Source organism: Ailuropoda melanoleuca, chromosome 2 (assembly GCF_002007445.2).
Source record: "Ailuropoda melanoleuca isolate Jingjing chromosome 2, ASM200744v2, whole genome shotgun sequence".
Lineage (NCBI taxonomy): Eukaryota > Metazoa > Chordata > Mammalia > Carnivora > Ursidae > Ailuropoda > Ailuropoda melanoleuca.
In genome coordinates, this window is record NC_048219.1 from 107,310,078 (window position 1) to 107,335,747 (window position 25,670).

The 25,670-nt window shown below is 40.8% G+C and overlaps 1 long non-coding RNA gene across 1 annotated transcript in view; it reads right to left on the reverse strand.

Annotated features, from left to right (window-relative positions):
- The window catches only part of LOC109489862, a 154,142-nt gene that overhangs the window by 14,833 nt on the left and 113,639 nt on the right, over window positions 1-25,670 (reverse strand). Inside the window, exons 4-5 of the long non-coding RNA XR_002143004.2 lie at window positions 7,936-8,107; window positions 5,573-5,643 (exon numbers count right to left, since the gene is read on the reverse strand). This is a non-coding gene — a long non-coding RNA (uncharacterized LOC109489862). The remainder of the gene's footprint in view (window positions 1-5,572; window positions 5,644-7,935; window positions 8,108-25,670) is intronic.

The following is a 25,670-nucleotide window of genomic DNA, read 5'->3' on the forward strand; positions in this document are numbered from 1 at the left end:
TATCTTTCCTTCCCTTCCCCTATGTTTATCAGTTTTGTTTCTTAAATTCCACATATGAATGAGATCATATGGTATTTGTGTTTCTCTGACTGGCTTATTTCACTTAGCATAATACCCTCTAGGTTCCATCCACGTCATTGCAAATGGCTAGATTTCATTCTTTTTGATGGCTGAGTAATATTCCACTGCACGTGCGTGTGAGTGTGTGTGTGTGTGTACCACATCTTCTTTATCCATTCTTCTGTCAATGGACATCTGGGCTCTTTCCATATTTTGGCTACTGAGGACATTGTTGCTATAAACATTGGGGTGCATGTGCCCCTTCGAATCACTATGTTTGTATACTTTGAGAATCCTGGGAAATTTGTAAGAAGCTAAGTTGCATGGAAATCTCCAAACATCTTTTATTTCTATGGATTTAGAAATTTCCCATTATTCTATATGATATAAATCAATCCTAAACCTGTAAAACAAAGAATTTGAAGATAAGGATGTTTGAAAACTTCAAATGCCTTTCTTCCCATTTTAGCCACAGTAATTCTAACCACCACCCCCTCCAGTCCACCACAGGTTTCCCATCTCAGCACACGGCAACATCTAAAAACCCTGAAGCGTCCTGATTTGGCTCTTTCACACCTATATACCTAAGCCATCAGCAAAACCTGATGGCAAGGCCCTCATACTGTATTCCTAGACTGATCTTTTCCCCCACTGTTTTCTAAGCCACTGCCATCTCTTTCCTGCATCTGGCTCTAACACCCATTTGCTCTGTGACCCAAAAAAGGAATGGTTGGTGTAGCTAACCTTTGAGGTCCCTGCTAGTATTAAGAGTCTAGTCTTACTTATAAAAGCAAGTGAACTGAGCACTCATTATATCCCAGGTGCTCTACTTCTGTTATTTCATTTCATCCTCATTCCAACCTAGTGAGGCAGGTACTGTTATTCCCAATTATTCTCAATGAAGCCATTGAGACTCAGGCATTGCTGGCTGCCCACCCCAGGGCCACTCTCGCTTGCCTCCTTGTTAACAGGGCCTGATTTTGTTAAGGGGCGGCAATGAACCCAGCTTACAGTGAATCAGTGAGTCAGAATTAGTCAAAGCCGGTTTGGATTACCATACTCCACTCTACCCATGATTGCTACAGACATGGGCACGAGACACATAAGGGGAAGTCTGCTGGTAATTCCTGGAAAAGTGTTTTCTCCCTGATGAGAGAAGAGAAAGCCCTTAATGCCTTGGCCCTGTTGCTTCATGCTTTAGATATTATCAGGATAGGAGATAAAGCTAGCAGCTTTGTCAGTCTTATGGCAGTCATAAAGTGGGGAAGGATGGGATGTGCCTGAGGATGGAAGAAGGAAAGGATGAGAAAAGTTTGGTCTTTGATTGTCTTGCTGAGCCTGGTACTATCTACCTCTGTGCTTCTTCTCAAGTAAAGCAAAATATCCTTATAAATTTAGCCAGTCTAGTTGAGAATCCTGTTATATGGAACCCAAAGCATCCTAATACAGAAGCAACTCGCCTGAGGACATGCGACTAGGAAGGAGCAGCACAAGGCTGCAAAGTCACCTCTGTCTGTCTGTCTGCAAAGCCCAAGTGCACAGGCTCTCGCCTCTGCCCCACCCCTAGTTTAATTCCAACTCTATACCTCTGGGATAGCATGGGCTTAAACAAGCATGCACGCATTTATTCTCTGCCACAGCTGACACTGGACCCTGATCTGAACACAGCTGCACCTCTTACCCTTCTCAGTGGACCTTCCTGAACATCGGCCCTGTGGGAGCCTGGATCCCAACCCCCTTGGCACTGTTGAAACAGTTGTCAGATGCCATCATAATACACAGTGAGACTCACTGGAGGTCTACCAGCGTTCTCCCTCATCTGCCTTCGTCGCATCCCTTCGTTTCATTGTGCTAATGTCTGCAGCTTGATTGACAGCATTTGGCCTGTTTTCTGGAGTTTAGTCTCAACAGGTAGATCCTTCCTCCAAACCAGCATGTTCTTACCAGTGGCCTCAGAAATCAAGCCACTCATTTTTGTGCTGGACCCAGGGAGCTTGGGGCAGGGGGCAATAATTGGAATGTCCCTTCTCCCCACTCCTGGCCTAATCCTGCACTACAATAATTTGGCCTATATGTTTTCAAGCAAACAGATCTGAGGGATACCAAAAGGTTGGACCGCTTCAAGTGTCTCTCCCATTGACCTGCTTCAGGATGAGAAATTCCTACCCTTAGTCAGTCCTAGGAAATATAGTATTTCCAGAGTGTACCTTTCGCAAAACAAATATATTGCTTGATAGAGATAGCAGATCATCCCCCTTGCTATACATAAGACTCTCATATGTTGCCTCCATTTATGTGGACATAAAGCCCAACTCTGTTTGGAACTGTGTACTTTTTAAATGTGATTTATTATTGTCTGTTTCTCTTTCTCAATAGTCTGTGAGCTTTATGAGTGTGAGGGGCTTTATATTTTTTTACTTGCTTTTGGAGTCTGAGCATCTAGCGTGGTACTAGGCATTTAACAGGTATTTAATAAGTCTAGATGGAAAGAATACAAGAATTGCAGCACAGGGGAGAGTGAAAGGAGGTTAAAGACGTGGAGACGAGTGTAAATAACTCTTTTAAGAAGACCGTCTGAGAGAAGAGAGAATGAGTGGTAGTTAAAGAGAGACACGGTGAGAAGGGAAACTATTGTTAATGGCACACTGGGAACAAAGGGATGGTAGAGGAGAAGCTGTCCACTGCCAACTGCAGGTGGCATCATTTACATCACATTGCATGTGATTGGCACCCCCTACAGTTGTGCAGTGCAGCCACCCAGTTATGTAAGACAGAAGTAATAACTGATGGGGAAGAAGATGGACAGGGCAGGGATGTAGAGCATTGGCTGCTCTTAATTGGGTATTCATCCTTTGAGACTGAACATGTAAATACATTAGGGGTAAAGTGGGAGGCAGGAAATTAGGACAGTTTTTGCCCAATGTAAGCCTTTTTTTGGTCGTATAGGCAATAAAGCCATCCAACTATGAGAGAACTGGTGTTGTGTGAAGGGCTTAAGGAAAGTAATGAGGGTTTGGAAGGGAAGACAGAGGGGACTAAAGACAAGTAAAAGGACATAACTAAACCACAAGGTACATTCTAGGGATCACAGACCTCTCCTGGACCAGTACAAGACTGGCAGACCTGGGATGACCCAAGGGAAAGAAGAGGAGGCTGGAAAATCCACTGCGGGAGGTGGTCAAGGCTGGAGGGCTGTCTTCCCTGCACAGCTCCTAATTCACAAATGCTTGCAAAACTCAGTAAGTAAGTTGTCTAGACACAGAAAGCATATTCGTATCAGAACTACTGCTTACAATAGTTTGATTCTCTAGCCAGCAACCTGCCAAAGCCCATTTCTTCTTCAGAGTCCCTGAGGACATGAACTAATGCTGTATTAATCCTTCAGTGTTGCCTCCCACTATACCTAATTATAACCTTTCTATGGGAAAATGTATTCCAGGTTACAGAGCAGTAGACCAGGAACACCCCTCCCCATCACCACCCATCTCCAAAGCTCTCCCCTCGCTTCCCTGCCCAAAATGTGATGAGAGATCAGAGCCAGCCTCTTCAGTGAGGCCAAAACTCTATATCCCCAGAGCTTGTTAGTTGCATTCACTGAACCAGGCACTGGACCTGTACGCATTTGTAAAGGGACTAAGAGCTCCCCCAGGATTCCATATTCCCCACAACTTGTGGTGCCACCTCTTGCGCTTGGGGGAGGTCACTGCTGGGGAAGGGCACAAGCTCAGATAAGTCTCCCTTTGATGGAGAGGTCACTCCTATGTCATGACACTTCATGACTGAAAGGGCCTTTAGACTCTGACTTAGCAGTTCTATTTCTAGGAATGTATCTGTTTGAGACGCCTGCACAAAGGTGCAAAGATAATGCTCAAAGCTGTTCCCTGCAGCATTGCTTGTAATTGTAAAAAGCTGGAAACAATGCAAACATTCATCTGGGGGAGAATGGGTAAATTAATTGTGGTGTCCTTGTCCTACCATACATTGGACCATCATGTGACCTCTAAAAGGATAGGGTAAATCCACAAATAGCAACATGCATATGACTGATATATTCATGATATATAATTGATTTTAACAAGTGGATTAAAAACAGTATGTGTGATATGAAGTTAGAAAGAGCTTTATAACAAAATATACACATGTTAAAATGTATATATATATATATATATATACATGATTTCAAACGTACTTATTAAAAACACCTTCTGAGATGAATGCCTAATTATTAACAGTGGTTACCTCTAGGGGAAGGATTGAGTGGGAGTGGCGGAGAAATGGAACTTTCATACTCTACTTCATACATTACAGAATTGTCAGAACCTTTTTTACAATGAACATGTATTATTTCTATGATAAAAATAGCATTTGGACTAATTTTTGAAGAATATTAGGCATTGTAAATATGTCAGGTACCATAAATTAATCTATAAATGGAATGCTTTCCCAATGAAAATACCATAAGAGCTTTTTTGGGAATATAACAAGCTGATTCTAGAGTTTGTATGGAAAAATAAATATACTGGAATAACCAGAAATTTTCTGAAAAAGAAGAGAAATGAGACAAATCCTAGGTATTAAAATGCACTATCAAAGCCAAAATAATTAATAGAATTACCTGGGTAGTGACCCGTGATTAGACAGGCAGATCAATTCAATAGAAGAGAGCCCAGAAAGAGATACAAATGGTTAGGAAAATTTGTTATTGGATAAAGATGGCACTTCAAACCAGGGCAACAAATCCTTCATTAAATAGTATCAGGACAATTAAGTTTCCAGCTTGGGGGGAAAAAGGAACTGAATCCCTCATTTGATCCCTGCACCTAATAAATTCTAGGTAAATCTAGATATAAAGATAAAACCCATACAAGTATTAGAATAAAGCATGAGAGGCTATGAGAATATTTTACACTGTAGGAATGGAGAGTGCATTTCTAAGCAATATGCAAAGCCCAGAAGCCACAGAAGAAATCACTGATGTATTTGACTGGATAAAATTAAAAATTTTCTACATGGCAACAAATATCATGAGCTAAATAAAACAGATAAACTACAGACTGGCAAATATGTGCATAATAAATGCCAGAAGCCTAACTTCCCCTCTCTCTATATACACATGTATATAGTTCTAAATAAAATGTTTAAAAGGTCAATAAGCCCATAGAAAAATGAAAGAACCATGAAGAGGAAATTCACATAAATATAAATACAAAGGGCTCATGGCCACATAAAAGATGGTCAACCTCACGTGAAACAGCACAGTATCATCTTTCATCTATTAGCTCGGTAAAATTTCTTTTTAAGTTGAGTGATACAGTTTGAGTAAAGCCATGAGTAAGGAGTGTCAGTGAGGGGAGGTACATCCTCTTTGGAAGGGCACTCGGCACTATCAGAATAAAATGGCTACCCATCCCTCGACCCTGAATTCCACTTCTCAAAGTTCATCCTTCAGATATGCATGTGTGCAAAGATGTAGATTCAAGGATTATAGAAGCAAAGACTAGACACAACTCACCTTCCGTCACTAGGGAACTGGTTATATAGACTGCAGTCTATAGATGTCAGGGAATGGAACACGATGCAGCTCTGGAAAAGAATGAGGGCGTTTTAGGTATGCAGATCTGGAACAATCTTCACACTGTATTTTTTAGTGAAAAAGCCATGAGCAAAGCAGTGTGTGTGGCACACTGCGATAGTGGACAAAGCAGGAAATGATGTCTGTGCTCATGGAATGTCCAGAACCAAACAGCAGACAGTGGCACAGCATTTGCATCTGGGCAGAGAGACCAAGGACTGCATGTTTGGGGTAGAAGAGAAACTTAGCGTCATTACACTCTATTCAGACTATTTAAATTGTTTACCAAGGGCATACATTCATTTTTCAGTTAAACAAACAGAATATGGGTTAAAATACAGCATTAGAGATCATTAACTAAGTCCAAGCTTCCCATTTCACAGAGAAATGGAAGCCCTGCCCATTTGTGCATTTCTTCAACAGATGTTTTTGAGTGCTGTATTAGATTTCTATTGCTGCCGTAGCAAATTACCACAAACTCAGTGGCTTAAAACAACAAAGATTTACTTTCTTATGGTTCTGGAGGTCAGAAGTCTAAAATAGGGTACTAGGTCTTTACTCCTTCTGGAGCCTCTAGAGAAGAACCCATTTCCTTGCCTTTCTCAGCTTTGAGGCGCTGCCCACATTCCTTGGCTCATGGACCCTTCCAGCAATTGCATCATTCCCCTGCTGCTTCCCTCATTGCATCTTCTTCTCTGACTCTGCCCTCCTGCTCCCTCACCTCTGTGGTCTCTCATGATTATGTTTATCCAGATAATCCAGGCCAATTTCCCCATCTCAAAACCCCTAATGTAATCATATCAGCAAAGCCCAAGAGGCAAAAGACCAGGTAAGGCAGCATTGTCACAGGTTTCGGACATTAGCACTTGGACATCTTTGGGGACCATTGTTCTGCCTACCACAAGTGCCTTCCATCAGCTGCCGCCTACTCTGCCCCAAGCACTGAGGATACAGCAGCAAAAATGGAGACACAATTCTCGCCTCGGGAGTTCACGTTCCAGCTGGGTCAGGGGAGACAATAAACAACATCCATACGTGAAATAAATAACGTTAGACGATGACTACAGAGAGAGAGTGCATGAGCAGGAAAGGGAATAAGAGAGAGTTGGGCCTGGGATGGGCTTCCTAAAACTAGGAAGCCCTCCCTGGGAAAGGGACACTGAGGAAAGGGTGTGAAGATGTGGAGGAGGCGAGGGAGAGGCCGTGCTGACATCTGTGGGGAAGAGTGCTCCAGATAGAAAGGACAGCAAATGCAAAGACCCTGTGGCTAGCGTGTACCTGCCACATTCATGGAGCAGAAGGTGACACGTGTGGCTGGAGAAGGTAAGGGGGAGTCAGGAGGGAAACATGGTGTAGGGTCTTCTAGCCTATTGTAAGGGTTGCCTTTTCCTTGGTGTAAGATGGAGCTTCTAGAGGAATTTGTGCAGAGACAGTAACAAGATCCACCTTACCAAAATTCTGCTCAAATGCAAGGGAGAAGCCAGGAGGCTACTGCGGGAATCTGGGCATTAGACAGTTGGTATCGTGTTCATGGCACTACCAGTGGAGGTGAAGAGAAGCGATTTGCTTTTACGATATGACAGGATGTGACATATATTCTAAGCCAGATTTACAGACAGATTGTTTGTAGGATGTGAGAGAAACTGATAAGTCAAGAATGATTCTAAGGATTTTGGCCTGAGCAGTGGGAAAGATGGAACTGCCATTATTAGAGAAGCAGGTTTTGAAGAGTAGTGGACTTGTGGGGGATAATGAGCTCCATCCTAGAAATGTGAATTTGGAGATTCTATCAGACGTTCAAGGGGAGCTGCTGAATGGGCAGCTGTAAATCCACATCTCGAATTCAGGATAGAGGGCCAATCACAGATAAAAATGGGAACCAGAGAAATGGCATTTGAAAACAGGAGATTGAACATCGGGGCACCTGTTGCCAAGGCCAGAGCTTGAACCCAGATCCCCTCTCTCCCGCTCTTCTATGTTGGTGACTTGAGGTGGAAACTGACTATATTCCTTATTCTTTCTTTCATTTATAAAAGAATTAATTTCTATTTTTAATAGAAAGTATTCCATGTTCAGTTTATAGGAAACCAGGTAATCAACATCAAAAACAAAAGACCCAGAAGCTCATTAACTGTAAATAATCACTCTTAACCATTTGACATATTTCCCTTTCAGGCTCTTGCTGATGTAAAGCATACATTTTTGCATGTTACAAAATGCCCAAAAAGTATTGGTTGGTTTTGCTTTTTTTCCTTTGTAAAGAAATATGGGAAAGAAAATGAAGCGTCCCGTGGGAAGCTCACCTGGTGAATATCCATCCATGAAATTATCACCATCACAAATGCAGGTTTTCTGCCCAGGGATGCTGCATTTTGCAGGATGGCCAGTGCCTCCTCCTGGGCTATGCGGCCACTCGGCTCTGCCATCTGTTGAGCAGACAAGGGAGCCTGGTTTTCTCATGTGCACCTCTGGCACCTGGTGAATAAATACACAAATGGGCACTTGGTTGGTATGACTGCCTCACCGCCACGGAGCTTCTACCCTACACTGTAGCTGGGTAAGTCAGAGGCTGTTTCCGTGGCAGCAGGAAATTTATTTCTTTACCTAAACTGTGAGGTTCAGGAAAGGTTATTGAGCACCGGTTTCATGGTGGAAAGAGAAAATTGTCTCAGACAAAAGGGAGGGAAGATAACCCTAGGGAATTCATTTTGTCTTTTCAGCTCCCAGAACATCTTATTCAGAGGGGAACTGTCACCTTTCTATTTCAGACCTGGTATGAGGCTCAGAACGAATGGCCTGCCAGCCTTTCACCTGAATTTCTTTGAAAATGTGAGGCCCAGAGGGAGAGTCCCCAGGGAGCATCTGCTCCAAATATTGAATGGCAAAAGGAACAGAGGGTGTGGGGCATAATTTGCTGTCTCTTTTTACCCTGTCTCTTGCCCCCAACACACCTTCCCCACGCCCAGCCCCATCCTCCCAGCTGCTCCCACCAGGACAAGGTGAAATTGTGGCACAACCACTGAGGCCCCAGAGCCAGGGTTTTCATCTCTTATCACAATGTCTTTAGAACATTTAGTGTCATCACTCAGCCCTGCCAAGAACCTGGCATGAGGTACTGGTAAAAGCACAGATTGCAGAGGCAGCACACCTGGGCTCAAACCCTACCTGGAATAAGTTACTTCATCTCTCCCAGACTCAGTTTCCACACCTGCAAAATGGGGATGATAATACCCACAGGTTTGTGGGGACAAGACTAAACAAAATGTCTGCAAAGTGCCTAGCTCATACAGGGTCACAGCAAACATTCCTTCCCTCCCTTTCACTGAGGCCAGCCGTATACATATAGATTCCCCCTCTGTAGATTCCTCTTGGTGACCTCAGAAGGTCATCTGGTGACACACTTCTCCTTTAGCATCTTCAATGACGCTCCAGAAAAGGAATCACACGTCATTACCTTGACATTTGCAGTCGATACTAAAATAGATGTGATATGAAGTGCAAAGACTCAAAGTCACAGTTCAGGCCCTAAAAAGGGTTCAAAATAAAAATGATCCGGGGCAAGACATTTAGTTTGGGAAAATGTGAGTAACTCGCTTTGGGGGAATATGTAGATGCTCTCTATATATTCCCTCCAACAGCAAAAGTCAGTAAGAGGGAGGTGTTTGGGTGGCCTACATATAGAAAAGGAGTTCCTGTCCTGTGGTCTGAGGGGTGTCCTAGGATTAAAACTGCTGCTCTGGTCCAGGTGAGGCTGTCAGAAGAATTGTGCATGTGTGTCCTGGGAGAAACACCTGAGCCCTGCTATTATGAATGGTTTCCTCAGATAATCTTGCTGAGAGAGTCCTCCCCAGAGGAAATGGGAAAGCATGAGATAAGTAATCTCATCCTTTTCTACTTAGGCATCCTTAAAGACACACAGAGGACAGCAGTGGTGAATAAAAAACAATTTCAATTTAAAGTAGAGATGTAATTTCAAGGTAATTCCTACAAATGAGTATTAAATGCATGGGGTGTGACAGGTAAGATAAAGGCCAAGTCCTCTGCATGCCATGCTATGCCCTGCATCCTTCCTTTGAATGCTCCCCACCAGCAATCCTGAACTTTATTCACTTTCTTGAACACATACATGTGTCTCACACTCCGTGCACCTGCACAAAAGCCCTTCATTCTTTCTATCTCAGCTCCAGGGGTGAACAGCAGTTGTGTCTAAGGCCAGTCCTGGTGGATCCGTTTCTCACAGAAGTCATTGGTTTAGATGTGGCCTGGAAACACAGTTGTGGAAAAGAGATGGAAGGGAAATGTGCTGGGGGGAGAGAGGATTCAGGAAAGAGATTTCTTCACAGATTAAACAAAAAAGCACATTAAACAAAAAGTTCCTCTTCTTCTGCCAGACATTGTCCTGTCTGTGTATGAAGGCTGGAACCATGGCAGTCATTTTGTGACAGGGAGGGTGATAAGCAGATATGATGAGCAGTGCAAAGTGGGAAGATAGAATCTGGGATTTTGACATTGTTTGAGTCACTGGACTAATTAGCCCAGCAGCTGCTGTATCTCAGGACTTCTTGCTAAGTAAGATAATACATTTTCCTTATAGTTGTAGCCATTTTGGATTTTGTATTCATCACTACTAGAAGAATCCTAACTGATACATGACTTGAAGTCAATTTTTAACCACATAAATTTTAATCATATAAATAGTTGCAAGGCTAAATTGTCTCTCTCTGAATTTTCTATTTTTTTTTTTTTTGGAGGTGGGGGAAATTGAGGGCATAGTGAGAGAGGGAAAGCACAATTTTTCTTGTCTGTCTATAAACTAATGCTAGCATTTACCCAAATGTTTGTTCTGAGGTGATGAAGAGTTATTTTTCTACATTTTATTAGGGTGTGTATATGTGTGTGCTTTAAAGATGTCCATTGTAAAAGATGAGGAGCTCAGGGAAAAGGGAAAATGGGCTTTTTTTGTGACAGGTTTTATAGGAGTCTACACTTTAATAGTCAAGGCCCTTCCTCCATGTGGCACAAGGGCACCTGGCCAAAGGGGTGAGTGGGTACAAAAAACTAGCCCACTCTACTCATTGAGACAAGTACCCTGGCACAGGCTACATCCACTTGGAGGAAGGGGTACATTTTTCTAATCTGCACAAAAGAACCATAAGGGCTAGTGGTAGCCTGATGAGCAATACTGCCTCAAGACCAGTAACTAAGTGTGGGATAGAGGTCATAGAGATCTTATGTTCATATTTTGCCCAAGACTGTTCTAGAAGTCCAGGAAGTAGGGACTTCAGCAATAACAGGAAAGAGCTCCTTGAAAGAGATTTTCCTTATAGCAGCACTATCAACAATGGCCAAATTATGGAATGAGCCCAAATGTCCATTGACTGATGAATGGATAGAGAAGATGTGGTATATTTATACAATGGAATATTACTTGGTCATCAAAAAGAATCCAATCTTGCCATTTGCAACAATGTGGATGGAACTAGAGAGTATTATGCTAAATGAAATAAGTCAGAGAAAGATAAATATCATATGATTTCACTCATATGAGGAATTTAAGAAACAAAACAGTTGAACATAGGGGAAGGGAAGGAAAAATAAAATAAGATGAAAGGGATATTCTTGATAACTCCAGGAACATGCTACTGTGTCTATAAATTGCTTTAAATATTTTGTCATAGACCAGGTGTGATTACATATGTACTAGTTAGTTCAAACACCATCTCTAAATCTATCAGCTGTCCAAATCAAGAATATGTGTTCTATGGATGATCAGCTGGCTTTATATCAGAAGGACCATAACAAGTGCTTCTGAGATCAGTATTTCCATCAATGCTTCAATAATTAGAATAGTGAATGCCAGAAATTGCTTTCCAGAAAAGAAGGAAACATGCCCCTGAAAGTTAATAGCTCTCCCTACAACTGCCTCCAGAGCTCACGGAGAGGACAAAGTTGGCAGCAGAGAAAAACCTTGAATTCATCTGCGATGGACACACCAAATCCATACCTTTGTATAGAACAATTCCTCCTGAAGAAGATCTGAGGGCTGAATGAATGGCTTCTGCACAACAAATAATAAAGGAAGCACACACAGAAAGGTAGGAGAGACTGAGACACAGTAACGAGAATCCCACCCATGACATGGAAACATGCAGTAGGAAGAGATATCACTGAGGGGCCTCTGTGTAGACTCATCCACCCTGGGACACAGTGAAAAAAATAACAGTTTAAAGAATAACTAGACTATAAGTGAAAGAAATCCATTTACTAACCCTAGAGTATCACTAAATGGGCAGGAAAATGCTGCAACTCTCTGCAGGGTCAGAAGCATCAGCACACACCATTTTTTACATTCCCCCTCCACCTTGATGGTGTGGACAAGACCAGATCCCAGGCATGCTAGCTGGCCTGCTAAGGCCACACCAGTTAGCTCTAGGCCCCTAGCCCATATCAGCTAGTCCCCCCAGGTAGACCTGGCATGGCATACCTTGAGCCTGCTCCCTGTGCCTGCCCCAACTCCAACCATCCTGCCAATGCAGATGCAATGCAGCATGTTCCAGGATCCTTCTGGCCTTGTCCAACCCAGCCATCTCACCAAGGTGACCCAGACATGGCATACTTCAGAACCTCCTACCCCAGCCTATGCCCAATTCAGCTCCAGCCACCCTATCGAGGTAACCCTTTGACAAGTGTGGCAAGCTCTGGGACAGCTCTTCCATCACATGCCCACACTAATTCTCCCCACCAGGGTGACCATGGTGTGAAGCACTCCAGACCCCCTGGACCACATGTACCCCAGCTCCAGCTGATCTGCCAAGGTGGCCCTGGCAAAGCATACCCTGGGACACCCTGTCCTGCACCTGCTTCAGCTCCAACCATTCTGCCGAGGCAACCCTAGCATAGTGTACCCAGGGACCCTAGCCTAAGCCTGCTCTAGCACTGGCCAACCTGCCAAGGTGGCCCCAACATTGCATGGGCTGAAACTCCACTGGTCTGTACCCATTCCAGCTCCAGCCAGCCAGCTAAAGCTTTCAGGTGCACACAATCTACACAGGGGATGCTCCTACACACTGCCACTCCTTCAAAACTAAGAGAAGTAGCTCTTCCACTTAATTCATAGAAACAAACATAGAAAGTCAAACAAAATAAGGAAACAAAAGAATATGTTTCAAAGATGAAAGAACAAAATAAAACACTAGGAAAAAACTAATGAAACAAAGACACATAATTTACAAGAAATTGTTAAAGTATCTTCTTAAGCAGAAAAGAAAAGACCATAACTAGAAATAAAAAAATAAGTGAAAGAAAACAAATCTCACTGGTAAAGGCAAATATATAGTAAAGGCAGTGGATCAGTCCCTTAAAAAGCTAATATGAAGGTGAAAAGACAAAAATAGTAGTATCAATTACAGCTATAATAAATAGTTAAGGGATATACAAAATAAAAAGATGTAAAATATGATGTCAGAAACATAAAAGGTGGGGGGGTGTGGAATGTAGAACTTTTTGAATGCATTTGCACTTACACAACTATCGGCTTAAAACAAACTCCTACATATATAGATCAATGTATATGAACCTCATGGTAACCACAAACCAAAACCCTACATTAGACACTCAGAAAATAAAGAGGAAGAAGCCCAAATATAACACCACAGAAAGCCATCAAACCACAAGGGAGGAGACTAAGAGATGAAGAAAGGAACAGAGAAGAACTACAAAAACAAGCAGAAAACAATTAACAAAATGACAGTAAGTACATATCTATCAATAATTACATTAAATATAAATGGACTAAGTATTCCAATCAAAAGGCACAGGGTGGCTGAATGGATTTAAAAATAAAAAAAGACCCATCTATGTGCTATCTAGAAGAGATTCACTTCAGATCTAAAGACACACACAGATTGAAAAAAAAGAAATAGAAAAAGATATTCAATAGAAATGAAAAGAAAGCTGGAGTAGCAATACTCATATCAGACAAAATAGACTTTAAAACAAAGACATTAACAGAAAACAAGGAGTATTATGTAATGACATAGGGGCCAATTCAAGAAGAGGATATAACATTCATAAATATTTATACCCCCAACTTAGGAGCAATTAAGTATAGAAAGCAAATATAAACAGACATAAAGGGAGAAATTGACAGCAATTCAATAATAGTAGGGGCCTTTAATGCCCCAATTACATCAATGGACAGATCATCAAGACAAAAAATTAATAAGGAAACATTGACCTTAAATGACACATTAGAGTAGATGGATTTAATAGATATATACAGAACATTTCATTCAAAAACTGCAGGACACATATTCTTATCAAGTGCACATGGAACATTCCCCAGGACAGATCACATGTTAGGGCATAAAATCAATCTCAATAAATTCAGAAGATTGAAATTGCATCAAGCATCTTTTCCAACCACAAGAGTATGAAACTACAAATCAATTAAAAGAAGAAAACTGGAAAAACACAAACATGTGGAGACTAAATAACATATAACTAAACAATCAATAGCTCAACAAACAAATTACAGAGGAAATTAAAAAATACCTTGAGACAAATGAAACTGGAAACACAATGTTCCAAAATCTGTGGAATGCAGCAAAAGTAATTCTAAGAGGAAAGTTCATAGTGATACAGGGCTATCTCAACAAGCAAGAAAAATCCCAAATAAGCAATCAAACTTTACATCTAAAAATTTAGAAAAAGAAGAAAAAACAGGGCCTAAAGCTAGCAGAAGGAAGAAAATAATAAAAATCAGACCAGAAACATATTAAATGGAAACTTTAAAAAATAGAAAAGATTGATGAAACTAAAAACTGATTCTTTGAAAAGATAAACAAAATCAATAAACCTCTAGCCACACTTACCCAGAAAGTAAATAAGTACATAAAATCAGAAATGAAAGAAGTTATAACTAACACCACAGAAATACAAAGGATCTTAAGAATTTACTATAAACAATACTATGCCAACAAGAAATAAGTAAATTCCTAGAAACATGATCTTCCAAGAATGAATCTTGAAGAAATAGAAAATGTAAATAGACCAACTACTAGAAATGAAATTTAAACAGTAATCAAAAAACTCACAACAAGGGGCACCTGGGTGGCCCAGCTGGTTAACCATCCAATCTTGATTTTGGATCAGTTCAGGATCTCAGGCTATGGGATTAAGCCTGGTGCCAGGCTCCATGCTCAGTATGGAGTCTGCTTGAGATTCCCTCTCCCTCTGCTCCTCCCCCTGCTCCCACGCTCTCTCTCTCTCTCCCCCAAATAAATAAATAAATAAAATCTTTAAAAAAAGAAAGAAATTGATTTTCAATGATGATACTAGTTACTTGTTAATTAACATGATTCATGATTAGAAACGCATTCTCATAGTGAAAATAATGGTATTTAAGATATGCAGCCTGAATAAAGTATTTCAGTGACATTTCCCATCTTTTTTTTTTTTTTTTTTTTTAAGATTTTATTTATTTATTTGACAGAGAGAGACAGCCAGTGAGAGAGGGAACACAAACAGAGGGAGTGGGAGAGGAAGAAGCAGGCTCCCCGCAGAGGAGCCTGATGCGGGGCTCGATCCCAGAACACTGGGATCACGCCCTGAGCCGAAGGCAGACGCTTAACGACTGAGCCACCCAGGCGCCCCGACATTTCCCATCTTTTACAAGAAGTAAGAATCCAGCATGCAGAAGAATTGTTCCTACATGATCTCATATCCAGCCATTGTTTCAAAGAGTTTCTGGTTGTCAAAGTCAACACTAGCCCTAGCTGAATTTAGCTTCTGGAATATTGGAGTGACCCTCAATTGAACTTTCCAGTGAGGATGTGTCAAAGTAACATATATGGCATAGAGCTGGAACTTCACTGAAATTACACAAGAGGTTTTAGGGACCTTTTTGGCCCCTGCTGCTTGCTAATGAAAGTTTGTGTAATAAACGTCTCCAGGGTGGTAGAGTTTGGTCTGAGACTTGTTTTTATTTTAACAATGTTATGAGGGCCCACTGAAAGCTCCCATAACCATCCCTGAGGTTAGTTTGTGATAGGGCACCATAATCAATGCAGTGAGGTTACTTATTGGCCTGTGGGGAGGCAGAACATGACAAAATGTAGTGGATAAAAGAGAAAGAAGATGGTGATGCTGCATGATAACTACTGGACAGACAGGTTTGTAAGCACTTGTGAGGCACCCCTTTAGAGACTCCCAGAAAAAAATAGAAGGTTCTTGGTAAGAAGCTGCTGAGATTTCAGAGTACAGCTGGTTGAGACTTGAACCATTTTCGTTTGGGTATAAAGCAAATGTAACTTCAAATGAATCTACCTACAGACTGGAAAAGCCTAGGATATTGGTTAGATCCACTGATTAAGCATAGTTATGTACAATAAATCATTTTAAATGTACAGTGGTTTTGGTATAAGCTATTCTAGGGGAAAAAAATAGTTGAGGCAATCCAAGAGTGGAAGTTTTGATCCAAGATATGGCTTCTATAAGGTTTAATGGGGACATAGTCCCTTCTCCTCTACTAACCTTGTCAGTAATTTCATATTCCTATATATATTGCTATATTCCTGGGAAGGGTTGAGGAGTGGAATGGGTGGTAAACATTGATCCAAAGGCTTGTCCTGAGCATCCTCCAGTTGATAGTATCCAATAACAATTACTGAGAAGACTGGGAGATTTGGGGGTGACTTGGATTTTCATTTTACTTCTAGAGGCCACTTTGATGGGGTGACTGTTCAGGAACATGGGCACACCACAGAGAGAGAAAATTTAGATGGGGCTTTAAGGTGGGCACCTCACTACCACAGGTTAACAGGACTTAGCTGAACTTAATTGACTAGAAAACATAATGGAAAGTTGGACTAGTCAATCAGCAAATAGGTATTGCTCTCTTGTTTAGTGCTAAGCACCATGCTGGGCACTGTGACCCAGTCCTGCTATGAATAGTCTTGTTAATAGCAAAGATAAAAGACGTTGGTCTTGTTAATAGTGAAGATAAAACATGTTAGTAGGTGCAAATCAAGTAAAGAACAAGGACTATGCCTTTAGGAGTCAGTGTTTGTCATTCTAGCCAATTTGTTAGTACCAGTAAGTAGAACATCTTTAGGGATAAAACTCCTGAGCCTTGACACACAGTACTCTAAAGGCCCTCCTCTCCTCTTCCTTTCTTCTAGTAATGGAAGATTTTTGAGCATCTGATGTGCCCTCAATAGTTGTGCTAGGCTCTGATGATACAGAGATGAAAACACAAGTTATGCCTTTCAGAATTCAAAATCTCCTGTGTGGCTACGGAAAGACTGTGGTTAAAAAATAACACTAAACAATTAGCTTGATAAAACAATAAAAACACATCTAGAATAGTGGGGCCACAGGAAATTCAGAGGAGATGATCAAACTGAGAAAATATGATGAGGCTATAAGGACAATCTCCCTAGGAAGGATGTCACTTGAGCCGGGTCTTGAAGTACAAGCCAAGTGGCCAGGGCAAAGGACCAGGATGAAAGACATTTGACTAGTTTGGCAGCATGTGCAAGATTTGTCATTATGACTCTGGGAGGCTGGGTGGGGGTGGGGACATAGCTGGGGTACAGGATGCATTGGGGAAAGGGAACACAGGGAGAAGGTGGCATCAGAGAAAGCCAAAGCTTTAGGCCAAGCCCAGATCACAGAGGAAATTCAACTTAACCCTGAAGGTGTTAGTAAAGGCTTTAAAACAGAGAAGGAACAAAAAATTTTTTGTTAGAGGAAGAAGAAGACAGACAGCAGTAGAGAGGAAAGACAGAGACGGCACCATGGCAGGGGTTTACATTGTAATTTTTTTAAAGAGCCCATTCAGGTGTATTTACCCATATCAGTCTACTCCTATAGGTAGTCTATAATTTTTTAAAGGTCTATTTCTTTACTTGAGAGAGGAAGAGAGAGAGTGTGTGCACAAGTCGGGGAAGGGACAGACAGAGAGAAACCTCAAGCAGACTCCCTGCCCAGCATGGAGCCCAGTGTGGGGCTCAGTCCCAGGACCCAGAGACCATGACCTGAGCCAAAACCAAGAGTTGGCCAAGTCAGCAACCCAACCGAGCCACCCAGGCGTCCCTATAAGTAGTCTATAATTGAGACTTTTAAGTTGAAGTCTCATTGCTCTCTAATACTGGTATTTGAATCAAAGAATACCATTTATCATTTCTGGTAAACCATGTTGCTGAGAGACTCCCCACATGTTGCTTCAACAGTCCTTCAATGGGTCTGTGCTTTAGAGAGAACTAAAGAAATCATAGTTCAGCTTTAAGTTCAAATTGATTTGAAGTCCATGATGAAGATAATAATCTTGAAAGCTGGGTTTTGCCAAGTGACAAAAGTTTTCTTCCAAATTCTGAAAATTTCCCTTTAAATAACAAGAAGCAAAGGTTGAATCATAAGGGGAAGAACTTAGATAAAGCACAACATTTGAAAGGTTAAAGGAAGAGAGAGCAAAAGGTCAGATGCTAATGTCCTGGTTTATCTTGTGGGGTGGAAACTTCCAAAAGTGGCATAAGGAGCCCAGTGTGATGTTTTGAGAAACCTGAGAACACAAGAGTTCTATGCCAGAGGAGACAGCAGGGCATTCAAAGAAGTCCTAAACTGGACAATGGCCCTGCATCTGATGCCTCAAAAGGAGTGATGGAGCAGCTTCATTCAAGTAGAGATAGTGGTCCCAGTGGACAATAGTCTACATGCCATATGTAGGCTTCCAGGAGGACCCACAAGTACCAGTGGTGGATATGGGATTGTGAAGAGAACTGATAGAACAAAGGTAGACCTGGGCATTGATAAGAATAGGCCACCAAGTGCAGGGCCGATTGACTAAAGGTTGTAGCAAAGGCTCTCAAGAACATCAAAATTCTAGCCAGGACCCAGTAGTCCTCAGAATCATGGATAGAAATGGCCCAGAGACCCTGCAGGATGAGGGCCATCTCATGAAAGGCAGAGGAAGCCCAGAGTACCTCCCTTTGCTCCCAGTCGCCTAAGGAGAGGAGATATACAGCCTGGAGGCAGAATGTGAATTAGGATCCTCTAGTTACTCTGAATTGACAATTTTAAACTGAAATACATGGAGTTAAATTTAATAAACAATTTTAAGGGGCACCTGGGTGGCTCAGTCGCTAAGCGTCTGCCTTCAGCTCAGGGCGTGATCCCAGGGTCCTGGGATCGAGCCCCACATCAGGCTCCCTGCTCTGCTGGGAGCCTGCTTCTTCCTCTCCCTACCCCCTGCTTGTGTTTCCTCTCTTGCTGGCTGTCTCACTCTCTGTCAAATAAACAAATAAAATCTTTAAAAAAAAAAACAATAATTTTAAGTGTGTTTGTTAGCATAGGTAAGAAGGGGGATAGTCTCTAGCACAATAGGCTCAGTTCCTGAATAGAAAGTTAGTTTATTTTTAAAGAGTATTTATTTATTTGAGAGCAAGAGAGACAGAGAGCAGGGGGAGGGGAAAAGGGAAAGGGACAGGGAGAAGCTCAAGCAGACTCCCCACTGAGCACGGAGCCTGATGCGGGACTCTGTCTCATACCCCTGAGATCATGACCTGAGCCAAAATCAAGAGTCAGACACTTAACCAAATGAGCCACCCAGGTGCCCCATAAAGTTACTTTTTTAAAAAATCTGAGTTGTGCTGGGCAAACTTCTACCCTGCTTCATCCATGTATCTCACACACACACACAAAGCCTTTTGAACTCTTCTCCAACACACACACACAAAGCCTTTTGAACTCTTCTCCAACAAAAATTACCATGTCCAAAAATATGCTCCAAATTATCATACAACAGAAGATCCAAGGGAAGGCTGGCTTTCAAATGAAAAGGCTGAGGACTCTCTACTCATAGCATCAGGAGGCAACAGAGTGTATTGGTTAAGACCATGGAGCCTGAAGCATAGCATTCAAACCTTGGTTCCACCACTAACTAGCTGTGACCTTGAGCGAGTTATTTTTATCTCAGTGCCTCAGTTTCTTCATCAGTAAAATGGAAATAATAATCCTACTCACCTCATAGGCTTGTCATGAATACTGAGTTCATATCTGGAAATCACTTGGAATAGCTCCTGGCAGACAAGTGGTGACATGTAAATGTTTAACAAATCAACTTTGGTCTCAAAACCCCCAATGCTTGAGGGACTTGTGACTGAAGTCAGGGTCATGGGTAAGATGGTGATTTAGATTAAGAACTATAAGCTTTTTGTCCAGATTTCTTGTGAAACTGGGCAGTTTCTTTGACTATAGCCCTTCTTTTTCCGTAAGTCTCTCTCTGTCTATATAGTGGATATAAGGTTATTTTGTGTTTCAGACTCTGAAGTACTGTAAAAATTAATGAGGAAGATGTATGTAAAGTGCTTTGGATCCCTTAAAGGAAAAGTGAAGCATACAGAGAAGGTTTTCAGCTATTATTTCTTCAAATACATTTTCTGCCCCCTTTTCTCTCTCTTTTCTGGAAGATGGCAGCGGAGTAGGATCCTAGGCTTGCCTTGTCCCACAAATGCAAATCACTAACTATCAAATCATCCTAAATACTCCAGAAATAGATCTAAAGACTGGCAGAACAAACTCCACAACTAAGGGTAGAGAAAAGGCCACATCGAAGAAGGTAAGAAGTGTGGACACACAGTTTGAGAGAGAAATGGATCTTGGCCACTATGGTGGGGAGAGAGCTTTGGTCTCAGAGAAGGGCAAGAGACAGACTAACACACAGGGGAGCACACAGGGAAAAGGAATTCCCATAGCAATTGGCTTGGAAAGTGAGAGGGCTCAAATTTCATGAGTTCTTGCAACCAGTGGAACTTAAAGCCTGGAGTTTTAAAAATCAGCAGGATTGGCTCTGGGAGAGCTCAGAGCACATTGGGGCTGTTCTTGGAAAAAAGGCAGGGCAAATAGCCTACAGACATGCAGCATGGAAACAGATCTGAAGAGCACGCGGGACACACAGTGGGGAGGTTAGTTGCTCAGAAAGAGGTAGCATTCAATGACCCTCAACTTAATATAGACTGCTACATGCAGAAGATGTTATATACAAACCTAATGGCAACCACAAATCAAAAATCACTAATAAATATGTAAAGAACAAAGAGAAATTCAAATATATCACTAAAAAACAGTGGCAAACCATGAAAGAGAAAGATAAGAAAGGATCAGAGAAAATCTCCAGAAAAAAAACACAAAACAAGTAACAAAATGGCAATAAATACACATCTATCAATAATTACTTGGAATCTAAAGGGACTAAATGCCCCAATGAAAAGACATAGACTAATGGAATGTATTAAAAAAAAAAAAAGACCCAATATGCTGCCTACAAAAGACTCATTTTAGACCTAAAGTCACCTGCAGATTGAAAAAGAGGGGATAGAGAGCTATTAATCATGAAAATGGATGTCAAAAGAAAGCTAGAGTAGCAATACTTATATCAGACAAAATAGACTTTATTTTTTTTAAAGATTTTATTTATTTATTCGACAGAGATAGAGACAGCCAGCGAGAGAGGGAACGCAAGCAGGGGGAGTGGGAGAGGGAGAAGCAGGCTCATAGCGGAAGAGCCTGATGTGGGGCTCGATCCCATAACGCTGGGATCACGCCCTGAGCTGAAGGCAGACGCTTAACCGCTGTGCTACCCAGGCACCCCCAGACAAAATAGACTTTAAAACAAAGACTGTAGGGGTGCCTGGGTAGCTCAGTTGGTTAAGCATGCTACTCTTGATTTTGACTCAGGTCATGGTCTCAGGGTCATGGGAATCAAGCCCTGTGTCAGGCTCTGTACTGACCATGGAGCCTGCTAAGGATACTTTCTCTCCCTCTCCCTCTGCCCCTCCCTGCCCTCTCAAAAAAATGTAAAAATAAAATAAAACAAAGATATTAACAAGAGACAAAGAAGGACACATGTAATAATAATGGGAACAATCCAACAAGAAAATATAACAATTTTAATATTTATGCATCCAACCTGGGAGCACCCAAATATATAAGACAGTTAATAACAAACATATAGGAACTAATTGATAATAATACAATAATAGTAGGGGACTTTAACACCCCACTCACATCAGTGGACAGATAACCTAAACAGAACATCAAGAAGGAAAAAATGGCTTTGAATGACACACTGGACCAGATGGACTTAACAGATATATTCAGAACATTCCAACCTAAAACAGCAAAATACACACTCTTTTCAAGTGCACATGGAACATTCTCCAGAATAGATCACATATTAGGCCATAAAACAAGCCTCAACTAATTCAAAAAGATTAAAGTTATACCATGCCATCTTTTCTAACCATAATGCTATGAAATTAGAAGTCAACCATGGGAAAAAATCTGAAAAGGCCACAAATACATGGAAGTTTAATAACATGTTACTAAACAATTAATGGGTCATGATACCAGGAAAACAAAGAAGAAATAAAGAAGTATACAGAAACAAATGAAAATGAAACCACAACAGTTCAAAACTGTTGGGATACAGCAAAAGCTGTTTTAAGAGGGACATTTATAGAAATAGGCCTACCTTGAGAAGCAAGAAAAATCTCAAATAAACAACCTAACTTTACACTTAAAGGAGCTAGATGACAAACAACAAACAAAACCTAAAAGCAGCAAAAGGAAGGAAATAATAGAGATTAGAGCAGAAATAAATGAAATAGAAACCTAAAAAACAACAGATCAATGAAACCAGGAGCTGGTTCTTTGAAAAAAACCAATAAAATTGATAAATCTCTAGCCAGACTTATCAAGAAAAAAGAGCAAGGACCCAAACAAATAAAATCACAAATCTGAGAGGAGAAATAACAAGCATCGCGGAAATACAATTATTAGTGAATTTTATTAAAAACCATATGCCAACAAATTGAACAACCTAGAAGTGGATAAATTCCTAAAAACATATAAACTACCAAAACTAAAATGGAAGAAAGAGAAAATTTGAACAGAAAACCAGCAAGGAAATTGAATCAGTAATCAAAAAACTCCCAACAAACAAAAGTCCAGGACCAGATGGCTTCATGGGCAAATTCTACCAAACATTTAGAGTTAATACCTATTCTTCTCAAACTATTCCAAAATATAGAAAAGGAAGGAAAACTTCCAAATTTGTTCTTTGAGGCCAGCATTACCCTAATACCAAAACCAGACAAAGACACCACTAAAATAGAGAACTATAGGCCAGTATCCCTAGTGAACATAGATGTAAAATCCTCAACAAAATACTAGCGAACTGAATCCAACAATACATTTTAAAAAATTATTCATTCCATTCACACGGGATTTATTCCTGGGTTTCAAATGTGGTTCACATACTCGCAAATCAATCAATGTGATACATCACATCAATAAGAGGAAGTATAAGAACCATATGATCATTTCAATAGATGCAGAAAAAGCATTTGACAAAGTAGTACATCTGTTCATAATAAAAACCCTCAAAAAGTATGTTTAGAGGGAATATACCTCATCATAATAAAGGCCTTATATGAAAAACCCACAGCTAACGTCATCCTCAATGGGGAAAAACTGAGTCTTTCCCCCAAGGTCAGGAAGAAGGATGCCCACTCTGACCACTTATTCAACATAGTCCTGGAAGTCCTAGCCACAGCAATCAGACAACAAAAGAAATCAAAGGCATCCAAATTGATAAAGAACAAGTAAAACTTTCACTGTTTGCAGATGACATGATACTAGAGCAAACCAAATGACTCCATTAAGACTCCAGTTGCCAGAACTGATAAATGAATTCAGTAAAATTTCAGGATACAAAATCGATTTCGAGAAGTTTGTTGCATTTCTATACACCAATAATAAAGCAGCAGAAAGAGAAATTAAGGAATCAATCCCATTTATAATTGCACCAAAAACCATAAGATACCTAGGAAAAAATTGAACCAAAGAGGTAAAAGAACTGTACTCTGAAAACTATAAAACAGTGATGAAAAATCTTGAAGATGACACAAAGAAATGGAAAGACATCCCATGCTCATGGATTGGAAGAACAAATACTGTTAAAATGTCTATACTACCCAAAACAATCTATGCACTTAATGCAATCCTTATCAAAATACCAATAGCACTTTGCACAGAACTAGAACAAACAATCCTAAAATTTGTATGAAACTGCAAAAGACCCTGAATAGCCAAGGCAATCTTGACGAACAGCAAAGCTGGAGGAATCACAATTCTGGACTTCAAGTTATATTTCAAAGCTGTAGTAATCAAAACAGTATGAAACTGGCACAAAAACAGACACATAGATCAATGGAACAGAACAGAAAACCCAGAAATGAACCCACAATTAAATGGTCAATTAATCTTCGACAAAGCAGGAAAGAATATCCAGTGGAAAAAAAACAGTGTCTTCAACAAATGGTGTTGGGAAAACCAGACAGCAACATGCAAAAGAGTGAAACTGGACCACATTTTCTTTTTCTTTCTTTTCTTTCTTTTCTTTTCTTTTCTTTCTTTCTTTCTTTCTTTCTTTCTTTCTTTCTTTCTTTCTTTCCTTCTTCAAGGTGGGGGGAGGAGAAGAGGAAGAAAGAGAGAATCTTAAGGAGGCTCCATGCCCAATGCAGAGCTCGAGGAAGGGCTCAATCTCACCACCCTGAGATCAGGACCTGAGCCAAAATCAAGAGTTGGATGCTTAACTGACCGAGCCACCCAGGCGCCCCTGGACCACTTTCTTTCATCATACACAAAAATAAATTCAAAATGTATTAAAGACCTAAATGTGAGACTTAAAGCCATAAAAATTCTGGAAAGAGCGCAAGAAGTAATTTCTCTGACATTGGCTATAACAACTTTTTTCTACATAGGGCCCCTGAGGCAAGAGAAACAAAATCTAAAATAAACTATCAGGACCACATCAAAATAAAAAGTTTCTGCACAACAAAGGAAACAATCAACAAAACTAAAAGGCAATCTATGAAATGGAAGAAGATATTGGCAAATGACATATCTGATAAAGGGCTAGCATCCAAAATATGTAAAAAACTTATAAAACTCAACACCCAAAAAACAAATTATCCAATTAAGAAATGGGTAGAACATATGAATAGACATTCCTCCAACTTAAGAAATGGGCAGAACATATGAATAGACATTTCTCCAACGAGGACATCCAGATGGCCAACAGACCCATGAAAAGCTCATCATCACTTAACATTAGGGAAATGTAAATCAAAACTACAATGAGCTATCACCTCACACCTGTCAGAATGCCTAAAATCAACAACACAAGAAATAACAGGTGTTGGAGAGGATGTGGAGAAAGCGAAATCCTCTTGCACTGTTGTGAGGAATGCAAACTGATGTAGCCACTGTGGAAAACAGTATGGCGTTTCCTCAAAAAGTTAAAAATAGAATTACCCTATGAACCAGCAATGACACTACTGAATTTTTACCCAAAGAATACAAAAACACTAATTCAAGGGGATACATGCACCCCTATGTTTATACCAGTATTATTTACAATAGCCAATATATGGAAGCAGCCCAAACGTCCATCAATTGATGAATAGATAAAGAAGTGGTATGTACATACAATGGAATATTATTCAGCCATCAAAAAGAACGAAATCTTGCCATTTGCAACAACATGGATGGAGCTAGACAGCATAATGCTAAGTAAAATACATCAGTAAGAGAAAGAAACATATCATACGATTTCACTCATATGTGGAATTTTTTTTTAAAGATTTTATTTATTTATTCAACAGAGATAGAGATAGCCAGCGAGAGAGGGAACACAAGCAGGGGGAGTGGGAGAGGAAGAAGCAAGCTCACAGCAGAAGAGCCCGATGCGGGGCTCGATCCCATAACGCCGGGATCACGCCCTGAGCCGAAGGCAGACGCTTAACCGCTGTGCCACCCAGGCGCCCCTCATATGTGGAATTTAAGAAACAAAACAAATGAGCAAAAGGGGAAAAAAAGAGAGACAAAACAAGAAACAGACTCTTAATTATAGAGAACAAACTGATGGTTACCAGAGAGGAGAGGGTGGGGGGATGGGTGAAATAGATGATGGGGA